Here is a 21,711-nt window from a genome sequence, read left to right as displayed (position 1 = left end):
CTCTCCACTATCATTTAGTTTCATCTGTCGGTCATTAATCATTGCCCCAGAGCAATGCGACAGGTTTCGGCAGCCGGCACAATTCCTATCCTCGCCGCTGACCCTGTCGAATGCCTGGAAACAGGCTGTGAATGATACCTCTAAGTATATGGCATATGAATGATAATGATGCCTTTCTGGTGTATAACTGACTGTTGGAAAGTCGAGAAATTATATGCGGAATGTGCTTTGTCTATCACGAATTTCATATGAAGTATGTGAGATCTCAACACACGATGAACTTATGAACCTATGAGAGTCTGAAATCGTCGAAAAGCAGGAAATTCTACACCGCTTGAAGCTTCCGCATAACATTGGCATTATTGTGTCATGAGCCGTTATGGGAAATATATACAAGGTCACCTATAACTAATTCTGGTAACATATCTAAAGGCTCTTTCAAATTAACTGATTCGTTATTCCTAACAGAATAGAACAGGTGTTTCCCGGTCTTCGCATCCGTCACACGTGTAGTGACTGAAGAATGCACCTGGCGTTAGTCTGACATAACGTATGTACTCACCGACTCAGCTGTGTAGGGTCCACCCTTTCAGTAGGACGAGATCACAGACACTGCGGTTAGCTTGAGCTCCTTCACCACCAAACCGCCTTCCCCCTCCACTAGCGGACTCACATGTCCCCCCTCCTTTTCCAAGCTCGCTCCCATCACACAGCCCGTGAGAAATTCGCAATTCCGTACAGGGAACCTCATCTATTGCTATGAAACTCGGGTGAATGATCAATGAAGACATTATAAACGAATTCATAAAATAATATATACCTGCTTTAAAAAAATAGCAATTCGTTGGTGCATTTTAGAAGAAACGTAGAGTATCAAATTTGATTGTTTGTTGTTTGTGTCATCAGTCTATAGACTGGTTTGATGCAGCCCTCCATGCCACCCTATCCTGTGCTAACCTTTTCATTTCAACGTAACTATTGCTTCCCACATCTGCTCTAATCTGCTTGTCATATTCATATCTTGGTCTACCCGTACCGTTCTTACCACCTACACTTCCTTCAAAATCCAACTGAACAAATCCTGGGTGTCTTAAGATGTGTCCTATCATTCTATCTCGTCTTCTGGCCAAATTTAGCCAAATCGATCTCCTCTCACCAATTCGATTCAGTGTCTCTTCATTCGTCATTCCATCTACCCATCTCACCTTCAGCATTCTTCTGTAACACTACATTTCAAAAGCTTCTATTCTCTTTCTAGTTATCGTCCATCTTTCACATTCATACAATGCCACGCTCCAGACGAAAGTCTTCAAGAACATCTTTCTAATTCCTATATCAATGTTTGAAGAGAGCAAATTTCTTTTCTTAAGAAAGCTCTTCCTTGCTTGTGCTAGTCTGGATCTAATGTCCTCCTTACTTCTGCCATCATTAGTTATTTTACTACCCAAGTAACAATATTCATCTACTTCCTTTAAGACTTGATTTCCTGACTTAATATTACTTGCATCACCTGCCTTCGTTCGACTGCACTCCATTACTTTTGTTTTGGACTTATTTATTTTCATCTTGTACTCCTTACCCAAGACTTCGTCCATACCAATCAGCAGCTTCTCGAGATCTTCTGCAGTCTCAGATAAAATAACAATATCATCGGTAAATCTCAAGGTTTTGATTTCCTCTCCTTGGATTGTGATTCCCTTTCCAAATCCCTCTTTGATTTCCTTTACTGCCTGTTCTATGTAAACATTGAAAAGGAGGGGGGACAAACTGCAGCCTTGCCTCACTCCTTTCTGGATTGCTGCTTCTTTTTCAAAGCCCTCGATTCTTATCACTGCAGACTGATTTTTATACAGATTGTAGATAATTCTTCGTTCTCGGCATCTGATTATGGTCAATTAAGACATTAGAACATCGCTGCAGGCCCGTCGTTGTTTTTACAAAGGCTGTCAACAGCATTACTAAATTAATGATTCTCAATTACGGAATTTACCGACAAGAAATGTGTGACGGAAGTGTAACCTAGCAACCACCTTATGGCTGGCGGTAGTCTGAGATGGATGGCCATGACAGAGACATGTATACTGGGCCCGGATTTTAATGTTGGAAACATGTCTTAACAGACAAAGTAGGGGTTCCCATACTTCGTAAAACGTGAAATTAAGCAATTTCCTCAATTGTGACGAAAGTTGAAGGGCTGAAGGACCCGCAAAGGTTTCAAATTGTGAGTCTTGGATAGCTCTATCAAATTAAGAAAAAACAAATACATTTCAGAAATCACTTCGAGCCGAAATACCGTTCGGGGAAAGCATCCTAAAATCGGCTGTTTCTTTATTCGTTTCCTTTTTGATTCAAATCCTAGCCAAATTAACTTATTTACATCATTCTTTCTGTAACGTGTTCCTTGGTTCAATACCCTCAGGCGTTTTTTTATTTTTATGACAAATGTCCACCGAATGAAGGTACAAGGGCTTAAGTGAAACTCTGCATTGACTCACATTAGTACTCGTAGTGGTGTTTAAGTGAAATTTTGCATTGACTCACATTAGCACTCGTAGTGGTGTTTAAGTGAAACTTTGCATTGACTCACATTAGCACTCGTAGTGGTATTTAAGTGAAACTCTGTGTCGACTCACATTAGCACTCGTAGTGGTGCTTAAGTGAAACTCTGTGTCGACTCACATTAGCACTCGTAGTGGTGTTTAAGTGAAACTCTGCATTGACTCACATTAGCACTCGTAGTGGTGTTTAAGTGAAACTCTGCATTGACTCACATTAGCACTCGTAGTGGTGTTTAAGTGAAACTTTGCATTGACTCACATTAGCACTCGTAGTGGTGCTTAAGTGAAACTCTGTGTCGACTCACATTAGCACTCGTAGTGGTGCTTAAGTGAAACTCGTGTCGACTCACATTAGCACTCGTAGTGGTGTTTAAGTGAAACTCTGCAATGACTCACATTAGTGCTCGTAGTGGTGTTTAAGTGAAACTCTGCATTGACCCACATTATCACTCGTAGTGGTGTTTAAGTGAAACTCTGCATTGACCCACATTAGCACTCGTAGTGGTTTTTAAGTGAAACTTTGCATTGGATCATATTAGCACTCGTACTGGCGCACTGACCCCCAATCCACTTTGTGCAGGAAACATTACATTTTTATTCCATTTCATCCGGTTGAAACTAGCAATTATTAAAAAAGCAATTTGTACAAGCCCTGTTGTCTTATCCGATAATTCTTTGCTTTAATTATAAAGAAAATTATTAGCGGGAAATACGCACAAAATGTCGTTCGTCGCGGCTAACCGATTGGTATAGCTCCACAGCAAATAGTGGAGACTTTGCATGTGCTGTGAGGAAGGGAGCAGGGGTATAATTTTTACTAGGATCATGGACATTCGTCAGTCTGGCTGTCCCTTTAATGTCTGTTAATTTTTTACTGTGCAGTCAAATACTGAATTATTTTTAACTGTACAATCACGCCGTACGTGTATTTAATTGTCACGCATGTGTAATATTGTTCCTGTGGCGAAAGTTTTATTGTATAGTATTGAATGAAAATCTCAACAAAAAACGAATAAACTATTATTACCGCACTTAAGTTGGTAAAAGGTCACCCTCTACCTGCCTGTCGTAATTCATTCAGAGAGCATAGCTTTTTTTCAGTTTCGAAGTATATAATATATCCCCACCCCCCACCCCGTCCGCTATATCCCACAAACCGTGGGATATAGCGGACTGGAAACTCCCCCCCCCCACTTCTAATTTCCAATCGATGGTACTGCATTGACCTTAGCCTACAAGGAATACAAAGCCTGCCCAATAGCCACTCATAGCTGTCCGTACTGTGGATGCTATATTTGCCGCTAGAGGCGCTGCAATTCAACCTCACATGAACACCTCGGTTGGCGGTATTTCTACACATTGTATGCTTACTGGTGACGTTTACTACGAAAGTTGAATGTTAATACCGATAGAAATAATGAAACTCAATAATGATTTTGTTTTGTCCGAATCCTTGGCTGAATGGTCAGCGTGGAGACCTTCGGTTCAGAAGGTCCCAGATTCGACTGCCGGCCGGATGGGTGATTATAATCATGTTTAATGACTTCTTCTGGCTCGGGGTCTGGTGTTTGTGTTTGTTGATATAGTGATTACTAGACCTCGGATTTTTAGGTGCAAAAATGCTATTTTAACTGCCTAAAACAGACTCTCAAATAGGCTCTACAGTATTATTAGGCAGCTGCAGTTTTACGTATCTTAATATGCATTATTTAAAACACCGTGTTGATTTTGCTAAATTGATAATAATTCGTTATGGGGAAATATAAAACAAGTTTCACTCACCTCTTGCTGCAAACGTCGCAGACTATAATTATACCATCCGATGTGAAATGGGTAAACTCTTGTAAATTGAGGATGAATTGGAACCTGACACCTTCGGCTTAATTCACACACTGACCAAATGGGAAAAAAGTATTGTTAATATACGTCAATCATATTACGCTGGTGTACTGCTGCGTTCCGTTTTGTAAACAAGGCTCTAGAAATAAAGTTCCTGGAACTAGTTTCCATGAATTCCCTTGCTAAGAGCCAACTAGGGAATTATGGATTAAAGCAATAAGCAGACCAGGTATGGTACAGTAAATACGCAGACCATGAGACGGCAAAAATTAGGTTACTTATTATTATTGCTCCTGTTCTGATGATAATAATTTCCTTATTTTGTTGTGTAGGCGATACCAAGAATAAGTTATGGAACCTTAGTGACCGCTCCGTCGAGTGCTGCAATGGCATATATTGGAGGGTATTTGGTAAGAGTTGTCGAAGACCACATGCACTGTCAAGAGTGTGTTGATAAAATTAGTAGTATCCAGAGTCCATCTCCTCTAACGTCATTAATAAGAATCAAAGACAGATGTGGTCTCAGGTATCCAAAGCCAAGTTTTGTTTCACTGCTGATGAAACTGGGGCAAGTAAGGGACGAAACGTTATCGGTAACGCTGGGCAGTCCAAAAATAGCACAAACATTAACCGAAATACTGTTGCTAAAAATCCTATTCTACAGCGTGGGAAAAGTGATCATCCTGAGGAACGAAGCAGAATAATACTGCAGAAGATTCTGCACCCCTCTGTCACTAACTATGCTAATGGCATGACAGATGAGTATCGCTGAGAATACTTCTCGATAAGAAAAACAATTTATGAGAACAAAATATCAAGGAAAATAGTTAAAGTCGTTCCTTTTCACTGAAAATCTATGGTGCGGTAGTAAAATATGTAGTGCAGGCCTTATATCCTTTTAAATGCCAGACATACATTTCGACAGTTATATGTGTTATCTGAAATGAAAATCCACAGCTGAATTGAACTCCTAGGGGTAAAAGGTGAACATTAATTATTTTCTACTTCATTCTGCTCAGTAACGTATATAATATACAGGAAGTATAGTGTAGAGGTCAATTTGTGCTGGTTTTAACTCCCGTTACCAATGCTACCGAGTGCTGATGTGAGGTGGTATACTAGCGCTGCAGCGGTCAAGACGCGCACTGTTAGGCGGACACTATTTCTTAAGAGAGCACTCCGAGTGAGCAGGCTTTGTATTCCTTGTAGGCTAAGCATTGACTCACATTAGAGCTCCTAGTGATAGGAAAAGGCAAACTGCTAATATAATCACGGCCGACCAGATCCCTTGCTGTGTATAATCACGGCCTACTGGATTCCTTGCTGCGGGAGCTAGCTAGAGCGACGCATTAAGTCGGCCGTGATATAATCGACCGGTTAACGATGGTTAAGGAATGGATTGCAATTTTTAGGAATAAATAAAGTATATATTCTCATATTTTATTTACCTAAAATTCGTAGCTCATATTCCTAGGATGTTTTTGAACATTGAGTTGTTTGCCTGAACTGCGTAATTTAATGTAATATCAAAGTGCAAAATTTGTACATAAAATATGTAATTAAATATGCATTATTCACAAAATAAGTAGTTGTATTAATTAATACACTAAATTCACAAATAAATATTTGTATATTCCTTTTATTACGAGGTATGGTTATGATATGAGAGAAATTTGTTTTTATTACCTCCATATTTTATGACACAGATATCGTTGTTGTTTTAAATAATGTATACAATCTATTGTTTTCTAATTCTGACAGTATTAAATGATCAAATTAAAGGCTTAATCAAAATACTTCATATATTAAAAATTATGTCATGCACTCTAAATCGCTAAGGATATGAACCAATGCCTTAAAATTAATTAATTAATTACTTATTTAATTAATTAATTTCGTGTGGCTATCTCTAGGCGAGTGCAGCCTTTGTAAGGCAGACCCTCCGATGAGGGTGGACAGCATCTGCCATATGTAGGTAACTGCGTGTTATTGTGGTGGAGGATAGTGCTACGTGTGGTTGCAGGGATGTTAGAGACAGCACAAACACCCATAGGAATTAACCAATGAAGGTTAAAATCCCCGACCCGGCCGGGAATCGAACCCGGGACCCTCTGAACCGAAGGCCAGTAGGCTGACATTCACCCAACGAGTCGGACAGCAATGCATTGGTGTTGCTAATTTCCTGTTGCCCTCACGACCTGAAAATGAAACAAATGAATGTTACTAAATAAAGGAAATATATAGGAAGAATCAGTTTCTAAACCCCAAATAACAGAAATAGTACGGTAACTTTTTTTTACGGTGTTGCGCAGTGTGTCACAAAATACTTCTTATTTTTCAATGTGATGTTTTGCCGGTGATCCGATAACATTCTCTTGTAGGCTGAAAAGGACCGTTCAGCATCGCAGGAAGTCACTGGTTCTCATTTTAAAAGATAAAACTATCTGGGTGAAGTATCTCCCGGGATCTTGTTGTTTCTCACCAATGAATGACATGTTAACAGATACAGAGCTCGAATAAGCTAGATTTCGTTTCGAGACTACCTGGAGTTTGTTAGAAACTCTACTTTAGGCCCCTTTAAACAACAAGCATCATCATCATCATCGTCATCATCATCATAATCAGAAACTCTGACTAGTGAAAGGCACCTAGCCATGTCAGATTTTGCGAAAGGATGAGTGCTGTTGTACGCAGTTGAGACACTCACACCTACTGTAGTCCACAGACAAAGGGTTAGAATTCCTAATTTTAAAGCCATTTTAAAGCCAACGTCGTCGGTTGGAATATATTCTGTATAAGATGAATTCCGCCAATTATTTCACTATAGTCTGAACATTAAACGTGCTGACACAATTTTAATAATATTTTCTTAATAATTACCTAGATATGAACAGAGCTGTTACATTCTTAACATATTATGTAAAAATATGTCAAATTACTGAGAATATGTAAAAATATGTGAAATGAAACACAGGTATAACCATATCAGAACCACAATTCGCCGACAGTTTCAGTTGTGTACAAGGAAAGGAATGGGATATGTAATCACATAACAATGCAGGCCCTACAAATATACGATCACTTGATTTTCGCAAGGGGAAAAGTGCTTCCTTTTTTTTTATATTAATAGCATGTATGTTCATATTATAGGCTAAGGTTTCATACTACTGAAAATTTCTCTTCCATTATAAACGATGCAGATGTATTAAAAGTCTAATATGCTGATATATTAACGGGATACGCTACCGCCTATCTCGCCAATGTTAATTTTTTTAATGTTCACGTTCATTTTCCACAGGATCATAATTATATATTATTTCAGTAGTATAGATCCCTTTTGCGGCGCTCCCTAGTAACCGATCGTGACAAATGAGCATTGAAAAGAAAGAGAATAGACATTATCAGCGACGAATTGCACTCTCATTTCAAAACTATCGATAATTTCTTTTAAAAAATGAGTTCAAAAAATTGTACGAAGTGTGCGATTTGTAAATACTGTTGCTGTAGGAAAATACGCGCCATCATTGCTGTCCACTTCACATTTTGGCCGCTAGGACTCCTGTTTGTCATTATAACATGCTGTAATTATCAGTTCAGAAAGGAATGATAGTAAAACCAAAAAAATGCTTCCGGAACAATCGACAGTATAATAAAGCACTTGCATTTGCTTCCGTTCAAGTGGATACCATAAACGTAAAAAAAAAGGTACATTAAGTAAGTAAGACTGTCTAGTATTGTAATGATTTTTGTATTCCTTAGTTCGCTATTAGTTCGCAAGGGGGCTACTCCACCACATACTTTATGAACATACGAGTTCTCTAGTCTAACAAAGTTATGATAATGAAATTTCTGTCACATATTCTTCATAGCTAACTTAACATATTAACACAACCGTTATTTGATTGGACTTCAGGTGAGTTAGTAAATATATATTTAATTGCCCAATTTCAATTACTTTTCTTAAAAAGAACAGCCAAATCTCAAAAAGTATTACTTAAATAAAGAAATCTCTCCGTTAAAATGTGAATCAATAAAAGACAGTTTGATGTTGAAAATTACACAGGTCTGTGAAAAATAGTCACGTAGAAAAGGGAACATAATTTAAAAATGAAACTGAGAAAACTGCAATTAAAACTTTTCTCAGATGTGTTCATATCTCAGACATCCCTGTTCCATAAGAAGGAGAATCTGGATCTTCCTGTGATTCATACAAGTCTTCTAGGTTTCGTTTAGCTTTGTCTTTGAATTCCCTAGCTTTTGTTTCAGCTTGTCGTACTCTCTCTCGGACCAACTCTTTCATGGCATTGACACAAATCCTTCCTACTTTTAGTCCTAACTCCTGTAATACATGACATTTAGGAATGTTATCTTTATGAAAATTGGACACAGCATCCAGAACTTCAAATCTTAATGCTATTATGTTCACAAAAGTGCTTTTAGAATTGCGAGACCATCTAATACTTTTACCGATTCATTGAAGACGCTTCTCCGACAACTGGACAGATCTCTAAAAATGGGCTTCATTTCCTTCATACAGCAAGAGAAAGATGTGTGTGTTTGGAAAGGACATAGGGAATTCTTTCTTCTTTTGCCTTCTAATATTTGCACCAGTTACGGCAATGTAACTCATCTCGTTTTTACTGGCATTCCTGGCAATTTTTTTATTGCTTGGGCATGTTTAAATTAAATTCTTGCCAAATTTTAATGGTTAAAATGTCATGTATTACACATCATTGTAAAGGGCAGACTTCCGGGATTCCTAAACTATAAAAGACATAAAATATGAAGATTCTGACAATTTTAATCGTTCCGTATGCTCTTAATGTACTTTGCGTGTTAATAATAATTAATAATATATTTTTTTATATAAAACTTACTAGCACATTTTTCTCCGCATAGAATCATGCATATGTTTTTCGGATCAGAAGACGAGAGAACGAATATAGATTCTTTGGTTGTTTCCCTCTTAGTACTTCTTACGACATGCAGAGTGTAGAGATAAATGTATCCTTTGACTCGAACCACAGGGGAGATAAAGAGTTCTGAGAGAACGAAAAAAAAAAGAATTAGTGTATCCGCAAATGAATGGCAAGCCTCGTGAATTGTGAGAAAATGAAATACATTGTAGAACTCGTGAATATAATACTAATCTCATTATTATTATTATTATTATTATTATTATTATTATTATTATTATTATTATTATTATTATTATTATTATTATTATTATTATTATTGTACCGGGCGGTACACCTCCACGCCGCTAATTCAAACTTTGCGCCAGTTGAAACTCCCCTACTGGAGGAAGTCTGAACTTTATCTAAGGTGTTAATTTTCAAGTTTCTCAGAAGATGTCACTACTTGGAAATTTTGGAGTTTCTGAACTGGGTCGTTTTCGATGTATTTTTGTTTTACCTGTAGTAAGAAGTGTGAACTTTCTCTTCTACAGGACACCACTGAAGAACTACAATGGTGCGCCCTAGTGCGAAGTGAAAGAACTGTTGTTTTTTTTGGAGAAATTTTTATTTCAAAAGTTTGTTCCTTGTTAAATTTATTTCTGTTATTGTTTAAGTTGGCTGTATAACCCTTTCTTTCCCCTGGTTTTGAATTTAGCCAATCCCGAATTTCTTTAATTAATTTCTGACCAATCAGGTGTATCTTCTCCAACTTGAATATCTTGCTTAACCCTAGCCAATAAAGTTTTTGTGGGCGGGTGTTCTCATTCCTGAAACGCCTCGAACTTTCCACGAGAGTATATAAACTGCTGATTTTCGGGTCTCTGCGCCACTTCTGTACCAGCTTTCAAGGTGTAAAGTACGTAGCAGGGGGCGGGAAGCGCCTCTTTCTTCGGGCAGCAGTTCAACAACAAGGTAATGGCCGTTTAATAACTTCTTTTCTTGCTAGCTCAGCAGTTTAACTCTCGGGGCGGGTCCGAAGCGTTTCCACCACGTAACTTTTCCCTAAAATGTAAAGACTCTTAGCATCTATTATCTTTTAAAGCTACATATTGGGATAGAGAGTGCTTAACCCTCTCGAGCTCCCACTCATATTGTTTTGAGGTGAACTTATTTTTCACAACCGATTCTTCCTTAACGTAATGTAAATGGTTTCTTTCTAAAGTCACCTCTTTAGTATGGGATTAGCCCTTGCATTAGCGGCCTAGAGCCAGATTAGGTTTTAAACAAAATGTATTAGGAGTGCAGATCGCCTCCTCTCAAATTGGTATTTTAGAGGCCATGTAATTAACCTTTTCTCACTTAATAGGCCTCAGTAGGTTGGGTATTTTACCCCTGTGTTTATGTCCTTAGAGGACAACTTGAAGGTGGAGTTTGGTGTGGCCTTTGATAGGCTTAAAGTTTGAGAGCGAGTGACTCTTTCTTGAAAATTGAGTGTTGTATGCCTCGAGGAGGCTTTTCTGTGTAATTTGGAGCAAGTCCTCCTGGGCATGAATGGGGTTTTCTGCCCCTCTGTTAAAACTTATTTTGGAGTGAAGTTGGGCTAATTGCCCAAGAATTGTGAGTTCGGGGCTCGAAGCCCAAATCTGGTAAATACTGTAATTGTACTTTTGTTGCCTTGCTACTCTGTACCTGCCATGCTTGTTATTTCCTGATTTTGAAAAGAAAATATAACCTTGTTAAATTTTAAATTAATTTTAATTTCGTAGCCTGAGACCTGTTCACCCCCCGCACCTTCTTTCACCTCTGCTGTTCCACAGATACCTCGGAACAATTATTATTATTATTATTATTAGCCATCCATTTAGTGTAGTGGTAACACTACTGTCTCTTATTCCAACGCCCTGGGTTCGTTCTACGACCCGTTCAATAATGTTAATTCTGGACTGAGGAGTAGAACAGAGTTCACTTGATGCGAGATTTTCTGAAGCTGTTAGTTACAGAAAGAAAGCGCACAGTGAAAAGATGTCGCTACTGACCTAGTGTACACAGGCAACACTGGTAGCAGAACGTGGTTCACTTGATACGAGATTTTCTGAAGCTGTTAGTTTCAGAAAGAAAGCGCACAGTGAGAAGATGTCGCTACTGACCGAGTATATACTGCCTGTCATGTAAGCGCATACACTAAGGGTACAACCTTACTCATTCTCCCCTGTTAAAACTGGAGGTAGTAATATAATTTCGTGTGGCTATTTATAGTTGGGAGCAGCCATTGTAAGGCAGACCCTCCGATGAGGGAGGGCGGCATGTGCCATGTGTATGTATTTTGTATTTTTAGTCATCAGCCCGAAGGCTGGTTGGATCCTCAACAGCTCTGCCATCAGCTGTCATAGATGGCCTAGGCATCACTGAAGAGGCGTACTAGGGAAATGAGGAGTGAGGTGGTTTCCCGTTGCTTTCCTCACTGAACCAGAAGTTGCTATTACATATCAGTCTGCCAAGCCCACTTAAATGCATGCATCAACCGACCCTATAAGCAATATCTTCACACCATTCATAGCAGGGACTGGCTGCAGAAGAAATGGCATTACTAGCATCACTCATACCTCACTTTCATTTTGTCAAAGCAAAGGATAAAGCTGAGACAGATCAATGAAAGTAACAAAATTGCTCTAGCCTATACCAGAAGACATAGTGCACTGTAAACACTAGGTCCTGCCAGCAAAGTATGTAACTGCGTGTTATTGTGATGGAGGATTGTGGTGTGTGTGGTGTATTACTGAAGGTAATGATTTATAGTTATTTCCTAAGGGTTGGGTTCAGTTCAGTGTTGCTAACTGTTTCGGGGTTTTTCGTGGATCGCAGAGGTGAAAGAAGGTGCCGGGGTGAATGGGTCTAACTACAATGTCCAGAAATTAATTTAAAACGTAAACTGAAGGTTATATTTTTAAATCACAAGAAATTGAACAATTTTACAGGTACAAGTAGTAATCATTAAACAAGTCTAGGAAAGACCAGATAGGTGGTATAAACAGATCGTGGGCTTCAATCTCTCACTTAACTTTTCCTGAGCTCCTAGCTCAGATTTACAAAAGAGCACAAATTTTATACAAGGACAGAACTCCCCTAATACATGCAGCACTTGCTCCGTAAATTACAATATCAAGCCTCCCAGGGGCACTTTTACAACACTTGGCACTTGGCACAAGGCACTATTTACAAATAGAAATCTTATTACACAGAGGTATCTAGTACCCCAAAATACAGGGCCTTAGTGAAAAAGAACAGGTTAAATAAACGGCCCGAGTACAATTTGAATGGAGTTGAAGACTGAGCTCCAAAAATTTGAAACCTATAGGGCGCTTGGCGGACGAAACAGGGGCTATTCCCAAACTACTGAGGTAGCACGCATGGAAATAATTTTAATACATTGCAGAAACAAAAGCGTGGCGCCTCAAACCAAGATGAAGGGGAGCTCGAGAGGGTATATGACTCTCTATCCCCGATTTACAGTTAAAGATTTTATGAAGTAATTACATTAGCCGGCTGAAAGTTACATTTTTAGAAAAGAAGGTTACATGGTTAACGATTTCGGACCTTTCCCTCGGGTTAAACTGCGGAGCTAGCAAGAAATAAAGATGTTATGTGGCCATTACCTTGTCGATGTACTACTACCTGATGAAAGAGGCCGCCCGCCTCCTGCTTGACACACACACTCAGCAAGATGGCGGTCAATTGCCAAGAGACGTGCAAAGCCGTAGTTTATAAACCATCGGGTAAAGTTCGAGACCATTCAAGATGAAACTACCCACACCCTCTCATATTTATTAGTCAGTTTAAAAGTTACACTCCAAATCGAAGAAGAAGACTGTGATTGGTAGAAAATTAATTACAGAAATTAGGGATTGGCTGGATTCAAAACTGGCGGAAATAAAAAGGAAATATTGCCAACCCAAAAATAAATGAACATCAATCAATAAAAAACTTATGAATACAAAACTTCTTTGAATAATAAGTTCTTATACCTCGCACCAGGGTGCATGATCATAGTTTTTAGTAGTGACATCTGTGCAAGAACGTCCAAACTTCTTGATGGATAGCAAACACAACAAGTAGAGATTCACACAGTTAAGGAAACTTCATAATAACAAAATTACATCAGATTTTTGTGGTGACATCTTCTGAGTAAATTTCTAAGTAGGTATAGTTTCAATTTCACTGTTTTGCCAATAGAGGAGTTCTTTAGGCGCTAGATTTAAATGCGCGGCGTTGGGGTGTACCTCCCGGTACACTAACAATACAGTTTACGAACTCTGCTTGCCGATAAGACGGCTTAGAGTTACTCCTAATCTTGCACGTCGGCACTGTGTAGTCATGTCTTTATTTCGTGACTTGGGAGAATTACGTATTGCAAATGCCCTATTGTGAAAATCACGAATGTTACAATCAATAAAAAACTTATGAATAAAAAAACTTCTTTGAATAATTTCTTATACCTCGCACCAGGGTGCATGATCATAGTTTTTAGTAGTGACATCTGTGGGACATGTTCGAACAATGCACTTATTAACATATTTGGTGTTAAATGACAAAGGCAGCATTTTATTAGTACAGTCTTATGTATAGAATTTAATTAATGTATAAGAAGGAAGATAAATCTGCAAGAATTCTCCTCCAAAAAATGAAAGGAACGTTACCTCCTCTATACAAATCAGTCACTTTGAAACAGAAGGAAATTTCGTTACCAACCTAACCTAACCTAACCTAACCTGACCTAACCTAACCTAACCTAACCTAACCTAACCTAACCTAACCTAACCTAACCTAACCTAATCCAACCTAACTTAAACTAACCTAACCTAACCTAAACTAACTTAACCTAACGTAACGTAACGTAACGTAACGTAACGTAACCTAACCTAACCTAACCTAACCACCCTAACCTAAACTAACCTAACCTAACCTAACCTTGTCTTGTCACGACTTTGGTACAGTTTGCAGACTTATTAGCTTTTGTGTATTCTTATTGGCTTACGGCACAAGTACATGTAATATATTTCGTTTGTGTGTATTGTTACAGCGTGTTTTAATTTCAGTCCGATAAGGAATACGAGTAGCAAATTTCAAGAAGGGAGCTGAATTATTTACACAAGGCAAACACCAAAAATATACGGTTATAGTAATCCATATATCAAAATAAATGAAAAAGTATATAACACTAAACTGAGTGAGGGTGAGAGAGAGTGTGCATTTCCTTAATTTCTTACTGAGCTAGAAAACCGACCTAATTATGAATATATTGATTGATCTTTTAGTTAGCTAAGGGAACCACCATTATTGATACTTACATTGACGTTAGTATGTTCACGGTTATGTCTCGTGATTTCATTTTGTAACTGAACCGTTGGCACAGTGATCAGTCATTAAGAAAGAGAATAGGGGGGCGATATTTGCTTATAGCCTTATCAAGACCAACTACAATAGTATCAGACCTTAATGCAGCTATCGATATTAGCTACAATGGCGCCACGATCGGTTTGTTCAAATGTAAACATGAGCATGTGCGAAGCATCTATTTAGTTTTTTCTGTCGTTTGGTTTTATTAGGAAACGTTAGTGTAGTGATGCTTTTATTGAAATTTGATTTTAAAACTACTTTGATATATTAGGACGTGTCGATCGTATTGCATGCCTGGATGTAATTCATATTACAGCAGATGCACATACGTTCAGATCAAGTGTACTTAATGCATCGTGACGATTTCGTGGTTACAAGTAATTTATTAGGGTGCATTAAAACATTCCAGGATAAATTTGTCAATAGAGAGGATGTGTTCCGAGTACTTGGTGAGCTGTTTCTTCCGTATAAGGCCAAAACTCTGTGTTGGTGCCAATCTTAGTATATTTCGCAATTACTATACCTTTTGAGGATTTTGAAAGTGAGGTTATAAAAAGTGATAAAGCTATTTATATTATCTGTGACAGTGGCGTATGCTGGGATCAAGACGTTGGCTACCACTAGACTTAGGTTATCCCTTGTCAATAGTCGGTTTGGTGAATGTCAAGCCCTAAGCATTCTGAGCTGCAGCCAATAGCCAACAGAGTAGTCTGCTGTATTGTCAGTCCTGTTTCACAATCTACTGCCCTGGCCTCTGCTACTGTCAATAATCAACACTGATCAGCGGAGATAGTAGCCTAAGGTTTAGCAAATTAAAGTCCGGCTTTGTGGCGAAATGGATTATTATTGTTATTAAATTAAAATGCTGAATTTTACAGCATTGCCAGCAGTGGTACCCATTGTTCACTGGTTTATTAGCTTTCGTCTCGGGCGACCAGTCGTGGTTTCCGACTCATGATCACAGGTTCGATTCCAACCAACCAAACAGAACACTTAACCTGAAAGATTGCATTTCATTTTAGCAGATCTACATTTAAAAATAAAATTGCATTACTCCTATAACAGTAGGCCTGCAGTATCTTTCTACAAGGATGTAGGTGCAAAAGGGAGTGAATACCAGCACTCTGTTATCTGAGTATGAGGCGAGGAAGTATATACGATGAAGAACTCGTGTCTATTCGGAAACTTCCGGAGAACTTCGAGTCTTTGAGCTATCTCTCCGTTAGCAGTGGCGATCTGACAGACCGAAGCTTAGCACACCTATTCCCCGCCGGTCCCCCCTCCTATGGGGCATTTATCTGCAAGCCGTGTGAGGTGAGGCGAGGGGAGAGGGAAGGAGTGCCTGGGCTGCGATATCTTTCTCCGATGCCTTGCACTCAGAAATACGAGCGAAGTTTTATCTCATTGCGTTCAAGATTTGTAAATGGAACAATTTGTCAGATGCTTACATTACAATGTGCTCTAGATTTATATCGTTCTCATTTGAGGTTAGGGCTTCACCGATAGCCTTGGTAGCCCTCAGTATACACCACTGATCTGTGAATAAAGGTTATATTCTCCTTGTTAAATTAGAGGACAAGGTATCAACTGATATACTGTCACTTACAGTATGTATTTACGTTGCCAAGGATTTGGGTGCTTTACACGAAAATGCGTATGCTACCGGAGAACTTCAAATTGATTCTCCTATTGATTGTCTAAAGTGAAACAGATGCATCAGTTTGGTAGATCATTATCAGAATCATTGTTATGAGAGAATTGAAATTCGCGACAAGGTTGTTTCTAACAAATTTCTTGAACGAGGTAAGCTATTATATTTAAAAACGTATGGTAATGGAAAGGTCATTCAAATAAATGTATTTCTAAAACAAGTACTGATTTATAGGAAGAAGAATTACGGTCTGGAATAATTTACCAAGGGTGCCCTTTACTATATCTACGCCAATTAGAAAAATTTCCAACTTCTTTGAAATCACTTAAGGAAAGACTAGGCAGACAATTGATGCGTAATTTACCACTAGGACGACAGCCCTAAATTCGGATCATTGGTGATTGATTAATTAATTGACTGATTGTTGTTTTATTTTGCTAGTTGCTTTACGTCGCACCGACACAGATAGGTCTTATGGTGACGATGGGACAGGGAAGGGCTAGGAGTGGAAAGGAAGCGGCCGTGGCCTTAATTAAGGTACAGCCCCAGCATTTGCCTGGTGTGAAAATGGGAAACCACGGAAAACTATTTTCAGAGCTGCCGACAGTGGGGTTCGAACCTACTATCTCCCAAATACTAGATACTGACCGCACCTAAGCGACTGCAGCTATCGAGCTCGGTAATTGACTGAATTGAAACGCATGAAATATTACCCCAGGACTATTTTCTAGAATGCAATCCCATATTACCTATTTCATTTACCATACTAGTTCATAGAAAGTGTTTATATTTTGAATTATCCACATAGCTCTTATCTAAAAAAATTTCGTGTGGCTATTTCTAGCCGAGTGCAGCCCTTGTAAGGCAGACCCTCCTATGAGGGTGGGCGGCATCTGCCATGTGTAGGTAACTGCGTGTTATTGTGGTGGAGGTTAGTGTTATGTGCGGTGTGTGAGTTGCAGGGATGTTGGGGACAGCACAAACACCCAGCCCTCGGGCCATTGGAATTAACCAATTAAGGTTAAAATCCCCGACCCGTCCGGGAATCGAACCCGGGACCCCCTGGTCCGAAGGCCAGTATGCTGACCATCCAGCCAACGAGTCGGACTATTTCTTATCTAAATATAGGCTATTTCTAGATAGTATTGGTCTATTACACGATGTAAAGTATTCTGTTTGCTATTCTTGACAGCTTAGCAATTCAATACGATAATCAAAAGGTAATGTTTATGTATCACAGGCGTGTTTACTGTACATTGAACCGATGCGTCGGCCATGTTGTTTTTGTATTAAGGTCTGATATTATTGTAGATGGTCTTGGCCTTATGTATCGAGTACTGTACAGTGGTTGCCATGGTAACAATAGTGTCGAGAAACAGATGGCGCTGCTTCAAGTTAGACCTTCCCAGTCCAAAAACATATCCACGTTAAGAAGGCCAAATCCAGAGTCGCGTGGTAAAACAAGGTAAAGAGCGTTACATAACCTTAAAATGAAACTCTCCGCATATTTCTACTGTACACACGCAAGGTCCTTTTACGTCATCAACTAACTGCCCGGAGCTACTCAGCAATTTTTCAGAAATTAGTAATAACTAGAGCGCGGAAGTTCAGGCATTTATTTTTGCTAAAATAGGCAGGCAAATAAACACTTAACATTTAGGAAGTAGGCAGTATCATAATTACAATAGGCATTTATAATGACAAAAATTGAGCATTAAAATAACAAGGATGCTCTAATGTAAAGTACGTAACACACATCTGCATTACATTTTACTGCTTAATCTTACACCCCCCCCCCCCCTGTGGATGGTGATGATAGAATAACATCAACGGTATCTCCTGTCTGTCGTAAGAGTAGTCACGCCTCCCTTGGTCAACTCTTGTTCTCTTCGAACCCCGAGACAGCAGTAGATTTTGCAAGACCTGGGGAGCCTTTAATTTTCACTCTCTTCGTGGTCTTTCCCTTTCTTTAGCCGATACCTTCATTTTTCGAAATATCGGACTTCTTTCATTTTCCCTCTGATCAGTGTTCTAGAGGATGGTTAACCAGCACTCAATTTTACGTAGCAAGGACGTGCCCAGACAACCCTCATATCATTCGTGCAAATGTTATTATTTTATCAATTAACCTAACATGATTTTTCTTTATTATTAATACAGTACATTGGAATTAAATAGTTTTCTTTCTAATGATTAACTTTAATACATAAAAAACAGCAGAAAAAAGAATGCAGAAAAGGCAAAATAATAACTGCTCCTACAGTTTCTAAACGTACGAAAACATGTTTGTCTCAATGTTACACTTCGATACATCCACCTAAATTAAAAAAAGGAGTTTTGCCTAATTTCCGGGCTCTGATTATAACACTAGTTAATTTTATGGCAAATATTATTAAAATTAGAATGTGTTAATTAATCATCCACTCAAGTGTCATAAAAATATGTTCCTGAAAAGCCCAAACAGTTCTCTTGTAAGAACAACTGTTCTCCTTTTTTTACAGAAGCAGAACATACCTAAAAGGATTCTTGTTCTTGACATGAAGTAGTACTATATTTCTAAATCAGACTTACCGCTTTTCTATATATATAAAAGCAAGTCGGGCTGGAGCGATGTATATATAAATATTTAAAAATGAAAAAAAGACGTGAATTAATGAGGCACTTCCAGAAATCTCAGAAATTTGAAACTTGGTACGGGAGAAGCTGATGACCTCAGGATCCCTAGAAAAATCGAAAATTCTCAAAATTCCCTGAAGGGGGCACGCTGGGGGGGTCTCAAATTTTGGGCTCAGCATAAGAACGCAGTCGTATAGTATATCCGAAACGACAACGTATAGGTTTCGTGGGCTTAAAAAGTTTCGGAAATTTCCTAATTTTTATCCCCCGTCCCCCCAAATCAAGATGGCGGCACAACCTGCCAGACGAGGTAGACAATTGAAATTTGGTGAAATTATAGCTTTTGGTCCCTAACCGACGGGAAAATTCCAAGATGTTCAAATTTTTCCCTTTTTACCCCCAAAGATATCGAAATATGGAGGCAATTTTAATGACTGTGCAGACATTCCTTTTGAGCTATTCTCTATCATTACTTTCGATGTTTATTCTTTGATTGATGTAGAGGTTAAGTATTGCTTTTCTGTCTTTCCAGTCCAAATGAATGTCCTTCATAATTTTGAACAGTCTTTTCCACTGAACATTGTCAAAAGCTTTTTCCAGGTCTACAAAAGCTATATATGTATTTCTGTTAAGCTCCAGTCTTCTCTCCAAGATGATTTTAAGTGCTATAATAGCTTCTCTCGTTCCTACTCCTTTCCTGAACCCAAACTGATCATCACCTAGATTCTGCTCAATTTTCATTTTGATTCTGTTTTTTACTATGCATGTGAATATTTTTGCTGCATGTGAAACAAGACTTAGTATTCTGTAATTGGAGCATTCTGTTGAATCTCCTTTCTTGTGCAGACGTACTGCTTTCGCGCCATTCCTACTGACGTCATTGTAATGATCCATGCTCATTTCAGTTGGGAAAACCACTAAGAGAGTCTTTATGAGAATCTATAAAGGCAGGCGGAGAGTGAGTATCTGCCATTATAATGAAAACTCCGCAACCTGATTGTGACTGACGGTAGGCAAGCTGGCCTACCATTACAATGAAAATTTCCTAACCCAGTCTTCATATGAGGAAAGACATTGGTGACTTGCCCGTCGTGCTTCTAGGGCAACTTTAAGTGCTATGCAACTTAATACAATCTTGCTCACAAGGTTTATACTACCTAACCTAGAATTCTGTATAAAATTTAGAATTCCGTAGCGAAGCACGGGTACATCAGCTAGTAAAATTAAACTCTCAAAAGTAGCGTATTCAAGAAAAAATTCAAATTACAGAAGTTCAGTTTTGTACGTACTGAAATGGTTCTTGTTTGCTCATTTTAATATGCCAACTTGGAAGAGTGTTCGAATTAACATTAAAAGTTTTCGGGTTCGATTGCGAGACAGGAAGGATGGTCAAGAATCTTGGCACTCTGACACAATCTGTTTCTTTAGTTATATTCTGTTATTCAAAGTCGATAAGGAGGAAATGCGGTTAATAAACAAGTTTACCTGCAGGCATTCAATTGGAATGACCGAGATTAAATCCCTGTACATTTTAGAGTTGAATTTGAACTTCAAACGAAAATTAGCCAGGGAAATTCTAAAATCTATCTGTTAGGTCACAAGCCCAATTCTGCAATAGCACCATCAAAAGCAATACGCAGTTGTTACGTAGAAATGACAGGGTTAGTACAGGGTAGGGTGGCTTGGAGGGCTGTATCAAACCAGTCTATGGACTCGAGACTCAAACAACATGTCTTTTGGTATTGACTACAGCATTTCTTTTATACTTTCATTGAGCTTCTCAGTCTTATCCTCGGCTTTGTCAATATGAAAGTGACTGAGGTATGAGCGATACTAGTAATACCATTCCTTATGCAGCCAGTCCCTGTTATGAATGGTGTGAAAATGTTGCTCATAGTGTCGGTTAGTGCAGGCATTTCAGTGGGCTTGGCAGACTGGTATGTAATAGCAACTTCTGGCTCAGTGAGGAAATAAATTGGAAACTACCTTACTCCTCATTTTCCTAGTATGCCTCTACAGTGGTGCCTAGGCCATCTATAACAGCTAATGGTGGGGGCGTTGAGGATCCAACCAGCCTTCGGGATGAGGACTGAATATACACACATTTCTAAAATACCTTAGGTGCCCTCAAGAAAGCTTGGTCGTAATCGATGGAGGCTACCTAAGAGCCTGAAAGAAAATGAGTTCTGTTGCTTTTCAGAAAGATGAGACAGTTATCGTCTTCACAGTTATCTGGGGTCAGGACCAATGCAGATGGAATCTAGTTTTACGGCCGGATGTCATTCCTGAAGCAAACCCTTTGTGCAGGAATGTATTCTCTATTTCATACTTCCGTAGTGTGATGTGTTCTATGTAAATATAAATTTGTATTAATACTCGCACAAATCCCAATCCCCGAGCTAGAGGATTCTTATTTATTAATATTTATGGCAAAATAAGGATACATTGGACATTTAAATATTACAATAAGATATATACAGTATTTGGAGATCAGGTAAATTAAAATATAATGTCCATCCAGTGTATTGAACCAGTTCATAACTTCTTCCGTGGCACTGTGTATATCTTGAATAGTTCCTTCAAATATTTTTCTTGGGCACTCCGCAGCAAACTGTTGGATGGTCTGGGGGACATTGTCACAGTCGCAGTATGAGTTTTCAGCTTTTTCCCACTTGTGAAGCCAGAATTTGCATCTTCCGTGGTTTGTCCTAATTCTGTTTAAAGAAGTCCATGCCTTTCTAGGTAAATTGAAACC

General features: G+C 38.7%; 1 protein-coding gene across 1 annotated transcript in view; it reads right to left on the bottom strand.

Annotated features, from left to right (window-relative positions):
• LOC136886371 (alpha-tocopherol transfer protein-like) overlaps window positions 1–633 on the bottom strand; it is a 133,507-nt gene extending 132,874 nt beyond the window's left edge. The window contains exon 1 of the mRNA XM_067159116.2: window positions 563–633. The gene's annotated coding sequence lies outside the window, so the exon portion shown is untranslated. The remainder of the gene's footprint in view (window positions 1–562) is intronic.
• Between the last annotated feature and the right edge of the window lie 21,078 nt (window positions 634–21,711).

This window comes from Anabrus simplex, chromosome X (genome assembly GCF_040414725.1).
Source record: "Anabrus simplex isolate iqAnaSimp1 chromosome X, ASM4041472v1, whole genome shotgun sequence".
NCBI classification, from domain to species: domain Eukaryota; kingdom Metazoa; phylum Arthropoda; class Insecta; order Orthoptera; family Tettigoniidae; genus Anabrus; species Anabrus simplex.
Note: the sequence above shows the minus strand (reverse complement) of the source record. Positions and strands in the feature narration are given on the sequence as shown.